This window comes from Medicago sativa, chromosome 1 (genome assembly GCF_051527215.1).
Source record: "Medicago sativa cultivar Bolivia chromosome 1, Bolivia_mono, whole genome shotgun sequence".
Classification (NCBI taxonomy): Eukaryota; Viridiplantae; Streptophyta; class Magnoliopsida; order Fabales; family Fabaceae; genus Medicago; species Medicago sativa.
The window spans coordinates 15,474,987-15,483,124 of NC_140749.1; the positions used below are offsets into that span (position 1 = coordinate 15,474,987).

Here is an 8,138-nt window from a genome sequence, read left to right on the forward strand (position 1 = left end):
ATGACAGAAATATATATGCCTTTGTTTGTTACAAGTTTACTAAATTTTATTCCCGGGTATAAAATGTTTCTGGGAGTAGAAAATTTTTCCCAAAGAAAATTGTAGGAATAAAGTTCTCATGGAGATGGGAATAAATTTATATATAGTTACCTATTATAATCCCTATTTTTATGGTTCCTAGGAATATTATAAAGTTAACCAACCATATTTTTTCTAAATACTTTGGAATAAAATTCTCATCTTTATATTCCAAGGAATGTTATTCTTTAGAATAAATTAGAACAAACACACCCTTAGAGTGTATTAAAATTCTCATCTTTATATTCCAAGGAATGTTATTCTTTAGAATAAATTAGAACAAACACACCCTTAGAGTGTATAACACACCCTTAGAGTGTATAAATGATGGATGGTCCAATGAATCTTAAAGGAGAGTCTGATATCATTTTAAAAATCGTGGTCAAGTCTTACGCAACTTGACAAAACCATTTTGTGATATGAGAATTGTTTCTACTTATAAACACATTGTCAGGTCATCTTTTATCCGATGTGGGACTACTTAACACTAACATTAAATGATTTATGGATTAAATTGGTGAGAGGGTACTATTATAGGGACTACTTTTTTTTTTTTGAAGGATAGTATGGGGACTACTTAACACTAACATTATTTTTTATATTATTTGAAATAATTTTTTATATTATACATGTATCGTTAAAAAAAAGAACAAAACATAGGATATACATTATCGGCTTATATAAAGATAGTATCTTTAAAAGCTTATTATTATTTTTGGTGTGTTTATCTAACGGTAAAATAAAACAAAAACAAGAAAACTGAGGGAAATGCATGGTGTATATTTATTAATTACTCTTATATCAATGTTCAGAAGTAGCTATCATATAATATTATTACAAAGAAACTCAAGAAGAAAGTGAGGGCCAAGGCCCACACTCTTGTTAACGTGGGTCCGTCCCTGTTGGCAATTAATTAATAAATCAAATATAGATATTATATGTACATCATAATATTTTTTTTAATAATAATAAATCTTAAACAAAAGGGAAAATCTTTATTTAAATTATAACCACCTTTGGGTACTCGTTGACACCTTTACCTTTTTTTTTTTTACCAGCATTCACATCTTACTTCTAGATGCTTTTATTTGTTTTGTGTTAATTACTTCTAATTGCTTAAAATAAACCGAGTTGGTTTTATATTTACGTCTTTTTGTTTAATTTCCTAATCCATGGATGCACTACAAGAAAATATCCGATTTGCTACCAGGATTGTGCTAGGAAATGTAATGGTAGTAAATATCATAATAATTAACTACCATTTGAATGAAATTAGTTTTTTATTTTTTATTTTATTTTGAAGGGAGTGAAAGTTAGTTTCATTTTAATTTTTTAATGTAAAACACAGTCATATTTTTCTCTCTCTCTGAAAACACAATCGTATTTTACAGTGAAATCGTATTTCTCTCTCTCTCTCTCTGAACTTTCCCATTTTCGATCTCACCCTCTCCCTTGCCGTCGCCGTCAGCCCCTCCCTCGCCGTTGCCCTTGCACACACCGATTCCCACCGCCTTTCCGATCTACCACACACCGATGCTCAATCCGGCGAAGAAATCGTTTACGCTCAATCTGACGAGTTTGTCAAAACTTTACGTTTTTGATTCATGCAATTTTCTCTCTCTCCAATACAAGCAATTTTCGTACCTGTGTTTCTTTGGTAAGAACCCTGATTTTTGTAATTTCACCTCAATTTAATTTTCTAGGTTAATTTCTTTGAATCATTCACGTGTAACTTAGCTTGCAGTTAAAATGATTTGAATTAAGATAAATTTCTTTGAATTGCATTGGAAGTGTGTTTGTGTAAATGAAATAAATATTAACTGAAAACCATGAATAATCACGTTTGGTTCTACTTCAGTTCATTCCTATGGAACCTAAAACCTTGTCCTGGTATTTTTTAATGTTGAAATTCCCTTTGGAGCATGTATGAGTTGTTGTTATGCTGCATCAAACTTTAGAGAACTACTAAGTTAGGGTTTGTTTGGATAAGTAGCTTATTTGGAGCTTATAGCACAAACACTTCTCATGATAAGCACTTAAGGTTACATAAGGTAGTTTTTATAGGAAATGATAAAATAAAGTTCAATTGTTTTTTGTATATGCTATAAGTGATTTTCAGAAGTTATCTTAGGGAACTTACGAAAATAAGCTGAAAAAAGCTTATGAGAACTGTCATAAGCTGTTTATGAGAACTGTCATAACCATGAACTCTTTCTATCTACCCTTATATTATTTTCATATGAGCATTTTGAATTTTTCATTAGCTTGCTCAACTTGGCAAGATTTATTACGTTTTTGGATTGGCGTTTGATATTCATCTGTTTTGTTGTTTAAACATGTTTATTTGATATTGCAACTTGCCCTTGGAGTAAGGTTTGAGCTTAAACATGTTTATTTGATATTACAATTTGCAATTCTTCATTATAGTTTGTAATTGCAATTTACAAACCCAACACCACGTGACTTGTGTCTCAGATTACATTAGGGATTTTGAAGTACCTGCAATTAAGGTAACTGCTCCAAGGTTCACCGAAACGGACAGAGCTAGAATTGAGAAGGCTAGTCGGGAGTGCCTCGCCTTTGATCAGCTGGCTCCTAGAGCTCCTTTATGCCAAAACATGGTATGTATTTTAATGCTACTTTTGTTTGCTTATTGCAATTATAAGTGTTATTATTTTGTCAAAGTTGCAGTAATTTTTGAAGTTTGGATATTGGCTTAGCTCATGTGAGCAAACATTATAAGTTTATAATAGTTTAGGCTTTCAAACCTCATATATCATAACATTTATTTGCTTGTCTTGTTGCCAAGGCTCCTTTTTTCACTGTCATTTCATTTCTAGACATGTAGCAATTTTTTGAACATAATTTGAAACATATTTGAGAGCAGACCATTGCTTTCAACTTGAAGTGCAAAAAAAGCTACTTGTATATGCATTAATCATCTATCATTTTTCTTTTCTTTATTATACCATTATATGTAATAACTCAGTTAAATAAGAACCTGAATCCTCTTCCACGGTGCAGCAAAATATATTCATGTAAAAAAGTGTTACTGCCTGTCTTCGTAAAAAAAAGTTATAGTGCTGCACTTTGAGAGAGGGTCAAGTTCATTAGATGTCAAAGATACAGTTGACAGCATTCATGTTTTCATGCCTCAAAAATCACAATGTATCACCTTTAGCTTGATTCTCAACACTGCAGTAACAGAGTTCGATTTACAGAGCTATTAATATTACATACCAAATCTCTTGGAGGGTCTTTTATCTTGCAGTTACCCCGAGTAAATGGTATGTTCAGTCTACATGCACCATCCTTAATTTTACAACACACACAGAGAGATTGAAAAGGTTTACATCTAAGCTGTGTGACAATCACATGTTGAAGACAAGTTAACTTCCTTGTTCAGTCTACATGCACCATCCTTTCTGTGTGTGTTGTAAAATTAATAGCCAAGTCATATTGTATAGGACTGTCTTGCCACTCTTTTAAATGTTATGTAGTCTTGATTAAAGTGTTTCATGTCTCCAAGCTCTGTGATGTTGTACCAGTAGAATACCTAGTGCAACATGTGATAAACTTAAAATTGGGAACTTTTTACGGGGATTTACTTTGTTTTCAATTGGTATGTTCATGATATGAAGTGTAACCAAAAATTTCGTTGCATGATGACAATTTATTGAACTGTGGAATGCTTGAAAGATGTTGATCTGTTTACTCTATGGGCTGAGGAGACTCTAATTGAGGACAATTTGGTTTTAGACATTCTTTTCCTGGCCTATGATGACCCATTTTGTACTTGTGGTAGTGAGATATGGAAGAAGTTTGGTTCTATTTTCAAGGTATACTAACATACTTATACTTATACTTGATTTGTTTTGTGATATCTTCACAAGTTAGAACCTTGCTCAAGATTATCTTTTTATTCAGGGGATCTTAGCCGGTGAATATAACTTGGGAAAGCTGGCAATTACTACAGAGTCACAGTAGTTGTCTTATCATGTCAAACTTCAGCTGCTGCTTATTTTGATAGAATTCCTAAACTTGGAGAACCTTCTTTAAATGGTTGATGACGAAACACCTTACTGGTTAGACTAGTCTTTGTTTATATCATATATACATTACTTATGAGGAATACACATTGTGTAACTAACAGATAGTCATACCAATGAAATTCTGCGAGTGGCAATGCCGTATTCTTAAGCCTCATTCTGATGGACTGGCTAAGTGCTGAACTGAATGCAGTGTTGTATATTAATTCCACGTTGTCTGTTAGAGTATATTCTAGTTACGAGGCAAATGTTCCATCCTTTGAGTTTTGCCTTAATTATTTGATTTCATTCATTTTCCACGTAAGAGTTTTCAATTGGGAATTTGGGAAGAAATTACATACCTTCTCCTGCATAGTTTTCAAATGTCTTTGCTGCAATATGTCAAACCTTCTCCTTGATGGCTTATACTTTGTATTTGTTTGTGATGTAAATTATATGTCCTAACTCATAAGTCATTGCTAGATCTCTTTGATTTTACCTATAATTTAGTGCCATCTTGTTTGATTAATTTCATTTGCCAGTCTTTAATATTCGTTGGCTGCAACTGTGGGTTTTAAGCCTAGTTCTTCATTCAGAGTGATGCTTCTGTGGTCTTCTTACTGTAGTTCTATAGGTTGACATTATTTTATCTGTTTGTATTTTATGGTTGTTTTTCTAACTGATATTGTTTTATTGTTTAAAAAATTGTTTGGATTTCCAGGAGAGGTGCATCTGGATGGATGCACTAGTTTCTACTTTCAGTACTTTTGAAATGAATGAAGCTGGTCCTTTAATTCTAGCATGGGCAGTATTTCTTTGTTTACTCTACACTTCCAGGAAAAGATGGGAACAACGAGCTCATTGTATGTGGTTAAGTTATATTTGAAATTTTTTATTTACTACAGCTTATGCGCTTATTACAAATTTTACCCTTTTTTTATTTTCTCTGCCTCCAGGATATTGATCACATTGGTTATGTTCGTCAAGCCTTTGAGGCTAGATCATTACATTACTGTCTCGAAATTCTCGAGGGTGACATTTTGAAGGATTGTGATGTGAGTTATTCTTTCCTGGGTTGTTACAAGTATGTCTCTTGTTCCTCGCAAAGAAAAGTATGTATGTTATTGTTATAAATTGATCTTTTGATGCTGGAATCTATGGTTTGTTAGAACTAGGAAGAATCAACTTGAATGTGATGCTTTAATATTCAGAATATATTTATTTATCAATACTTGTCATGGCTGAACAGGATTGCAATGTTGCATAGACAATCAGTAGGATTGAAAGAGTAAAGTGCATAAAGCTACACTAAATGATTCAACTGTCATGGTATTCTCAATGTGGACGAAAGTGGAGGATGTGAAGGTTGTGGACTGCAAGAAGAGGATCCGAAGAGAAGACCTGGGTTTCAATGGTAAAATAATAATCAATAAAGTCATGCATTTTATGCTCTTCTTGTTGCTCGCTGATTGGCTCGCTAGGACTACACGGTGTCTAGTAATTAGTTGGTTATAGGTGATAATAATATAGAACAAGATTCTTGAGATGTATTTACTTTGTTTATGCAAGGATTCATTGAAATACATGTGATAAATGTTTGCTTCATTCTTCAATTGGTATTGCCAATTCATATTAGAGATTTCAGGTGTTGTGTAGAAATAATGTGTAATTGCTATACGTTGATAGGGAATTAACGCCTAAGTAACCTTTTAAATTTCCCATTTTTTGATTACTTTCGCAGATTAAATTATTTTAGAATTGCTTTAGATCGATTTTTTTATCAAAATAGTTAGGAACTTTAGCTAGAGATTTACTATGAATTGTTTGCGACTATAGCCCAGCCAATTGGTTACGAAACACAAACTTTTGACCATGATTTGGCTACATATTAGTTGGGAATTAGTTAGGAGTTTAGAAATATTTGTTGCAAATTAGCTAGGAAATATTTTGCTAGACTCTTTCAAAAAAAAAAATTTTGCTAGATAATTTGCCGCCCAATCCATGCTACAGCCAGTATGACAGCTAAATCACAACAAATTAGTAGCTAATTGAGTTTTGCTATAAATTAGCTTCGCTTTAGCTACAATTTCCTTCGTAGCAAATCAGTGATTTTCTTGTAGTGATGTTTTAGAATAGTGTACAATTAATAGTTTTTTCAGCTGTACATTTATAGAAAAATAATTATGTTTATTATATAATTAATGAATAAACCATTTATGATTTTTTGTTCATGGTGTATAGGAATTCATTATTCATATGTGTGGACCAATTAAACTTATTTTAGAGTTTAAAATAGGTTGATGTGACACTAGTTTGTCCTCAAGAAGACTTTGTCAAACTTCAATTTTCCAACTTTTGCCGTGACATATGGGCTCAACGTATGTGTTTTAATCACTACATGTACCACAAGTTCTATCTTGTTATAAGTCATCATCGTCAATTGAGAAAGAGATAAGAAATGAAGAGTTACCAATGGATGAATGTATTTTGTGATAAGAAACGTGGGACAATTATTCTTCGTTTTTAAAGAAACTAAACTAGTCTACCTAAATTGACATCGGAGAAAATAAAACATGAAACCTTGAGAATGAGCAACTCCTAGGTCTTAAGCCAATACGATGAGGCCAACCCAGGTGAGTTATAAACTATTCTTCTTATTAATCATTCACATAGAAAATGGTAGTAATGGGGAAGAGACCAAGGAGGGTGTTTCCTTTGATACTAGTAAAACATATTGCTTGTAAATATTATTACCCTCAAAATAGGGCAAATTACATTAACCTCCCTTGAGATTTAGTTAAATAGCACAAACATCCCCTCTAGTTTTAAACTAAACACAAACCTCCCTTATTTTGTTTTCAAATTTACAAACACCATCCTTCCACTTTAACACCGTTTACTCACCGTTAACTCTGTAACTTTCCTACTAATACCATGAACTCTTCCACGTTGATTTTTGTTTAACCAGGTTGCACTTTAAATTATGTTATAGGGTCCAGGTCTTGTATCAAGTTCAATCCAACATGAATTTTAATTTGAAGTTGTTTATTAATTGAATTTTGTAAATATGCAGATCAACAAATTAAAATGATGAAACTGTAAATTTTGAAAGAAAATCGGACTCAAAAAGTATAACTATAGCAAATAACAGCAAATATAAATCACTCGATGATAATCTTTATTCAACTAATTGATTTATTTTGTCCTGACAAATTGATTTATGAATCTACCAATTTAAAAATACTATCCTTTTTTATCAAATGTTGCTATGCTTTGATTTGAGGAAATATGATGGATTTTTCTTCGATTTCTTGTAAAGAACCTGAGAATGAGTGTCGATTTTAGAGGTGCCATGGAAGGAAGCGTGAAAGTTTGGTAACGGTGGTGACTAACAGAGTAAACATGAGGGGAGGTAAATGTTTTTTTCAAACTAGAGGGGGTGTGGATGTCATTAAATAAACTCTCAAGGGAGGTAAATATAATTTTCTCCACAAAGGCACAAAATAACCCGTGTTGGTTTTATATTTATATGTTTTTGTCTAATTTCCTAATCTGTGAATTTTTTAGAATTGCAATGTATAATTGACAAAAAAAAAAAATCAAACTATACATTTTTTTTGAAGAAACAAAAATGATATATATTAACAATGGCGGTGAAACCTCCTAAGCACAAGATGTACTAAGAAGTCACCCCTAAAAGAGTCATACAAATGCAGTAATTACAAAAAATCAGGTGCGTCGATACCCAAACAAAGCATAGGGTCCGACCACCACTTTTGATAACCGTACACAAATGTGGCTTTACTAGCTTTTAGCCACCATAAAGAATGTAATTTTACTTTTTCTGACAAACCTTCAATGGATGAGTGTATATTATTAAAAAGTCTGTTGTTGCGCTCATTTCAAACCATCCACACACATAGTAACCAAATAAGTTGAAGAAAGGATCTGCGCGCCTTCGAGTGACCTGTACAATTAATAAAAACTATACATTTTTTTAACAAAGGCAAAGTTAATTCATTTTATTCAAAA

The 8,138-nt window shown here is 32.4% G+C and overlaps 1 long non-coding RNA gene across 3 annotated transcripts; it reads left to right on the forward strand.

The window, feature by feature from the left end:
- Positions 1–1,451: 1,451 nt before the first annotated feature.
- On the forward strand, positions 1,452–5,741 carry LOC146953030 (uncharacterized). 3 transcript variants are annotated; one of them, XR_015008000.1, is made up of 7 exons: positions 1,452–1,735; positions 2,554–2,699; positions 3,838–3,917; positions 4,006–4,163; positions 4,828–4,969; positions 5,063–5,190; positions 5,356–5,741. It is a non-coding gene; the product is annotated as an uncharacterized LOC146953030 (long non-coding RNA). The 3 variants fall into 3 exon arrangements; XR_015007998.1 differs by having other exon boundaries at positions 1,453–1,735; positions 3,778–3,917; XR_015007999.1 differs by having other exon boundaries at positions 1,454–1,735; positions 3,778–3,917; positions 5,063–5,161.
- The last annotated feature ends 2,397 nt before the right edge of the window (positions 5,742–8,138 follow it).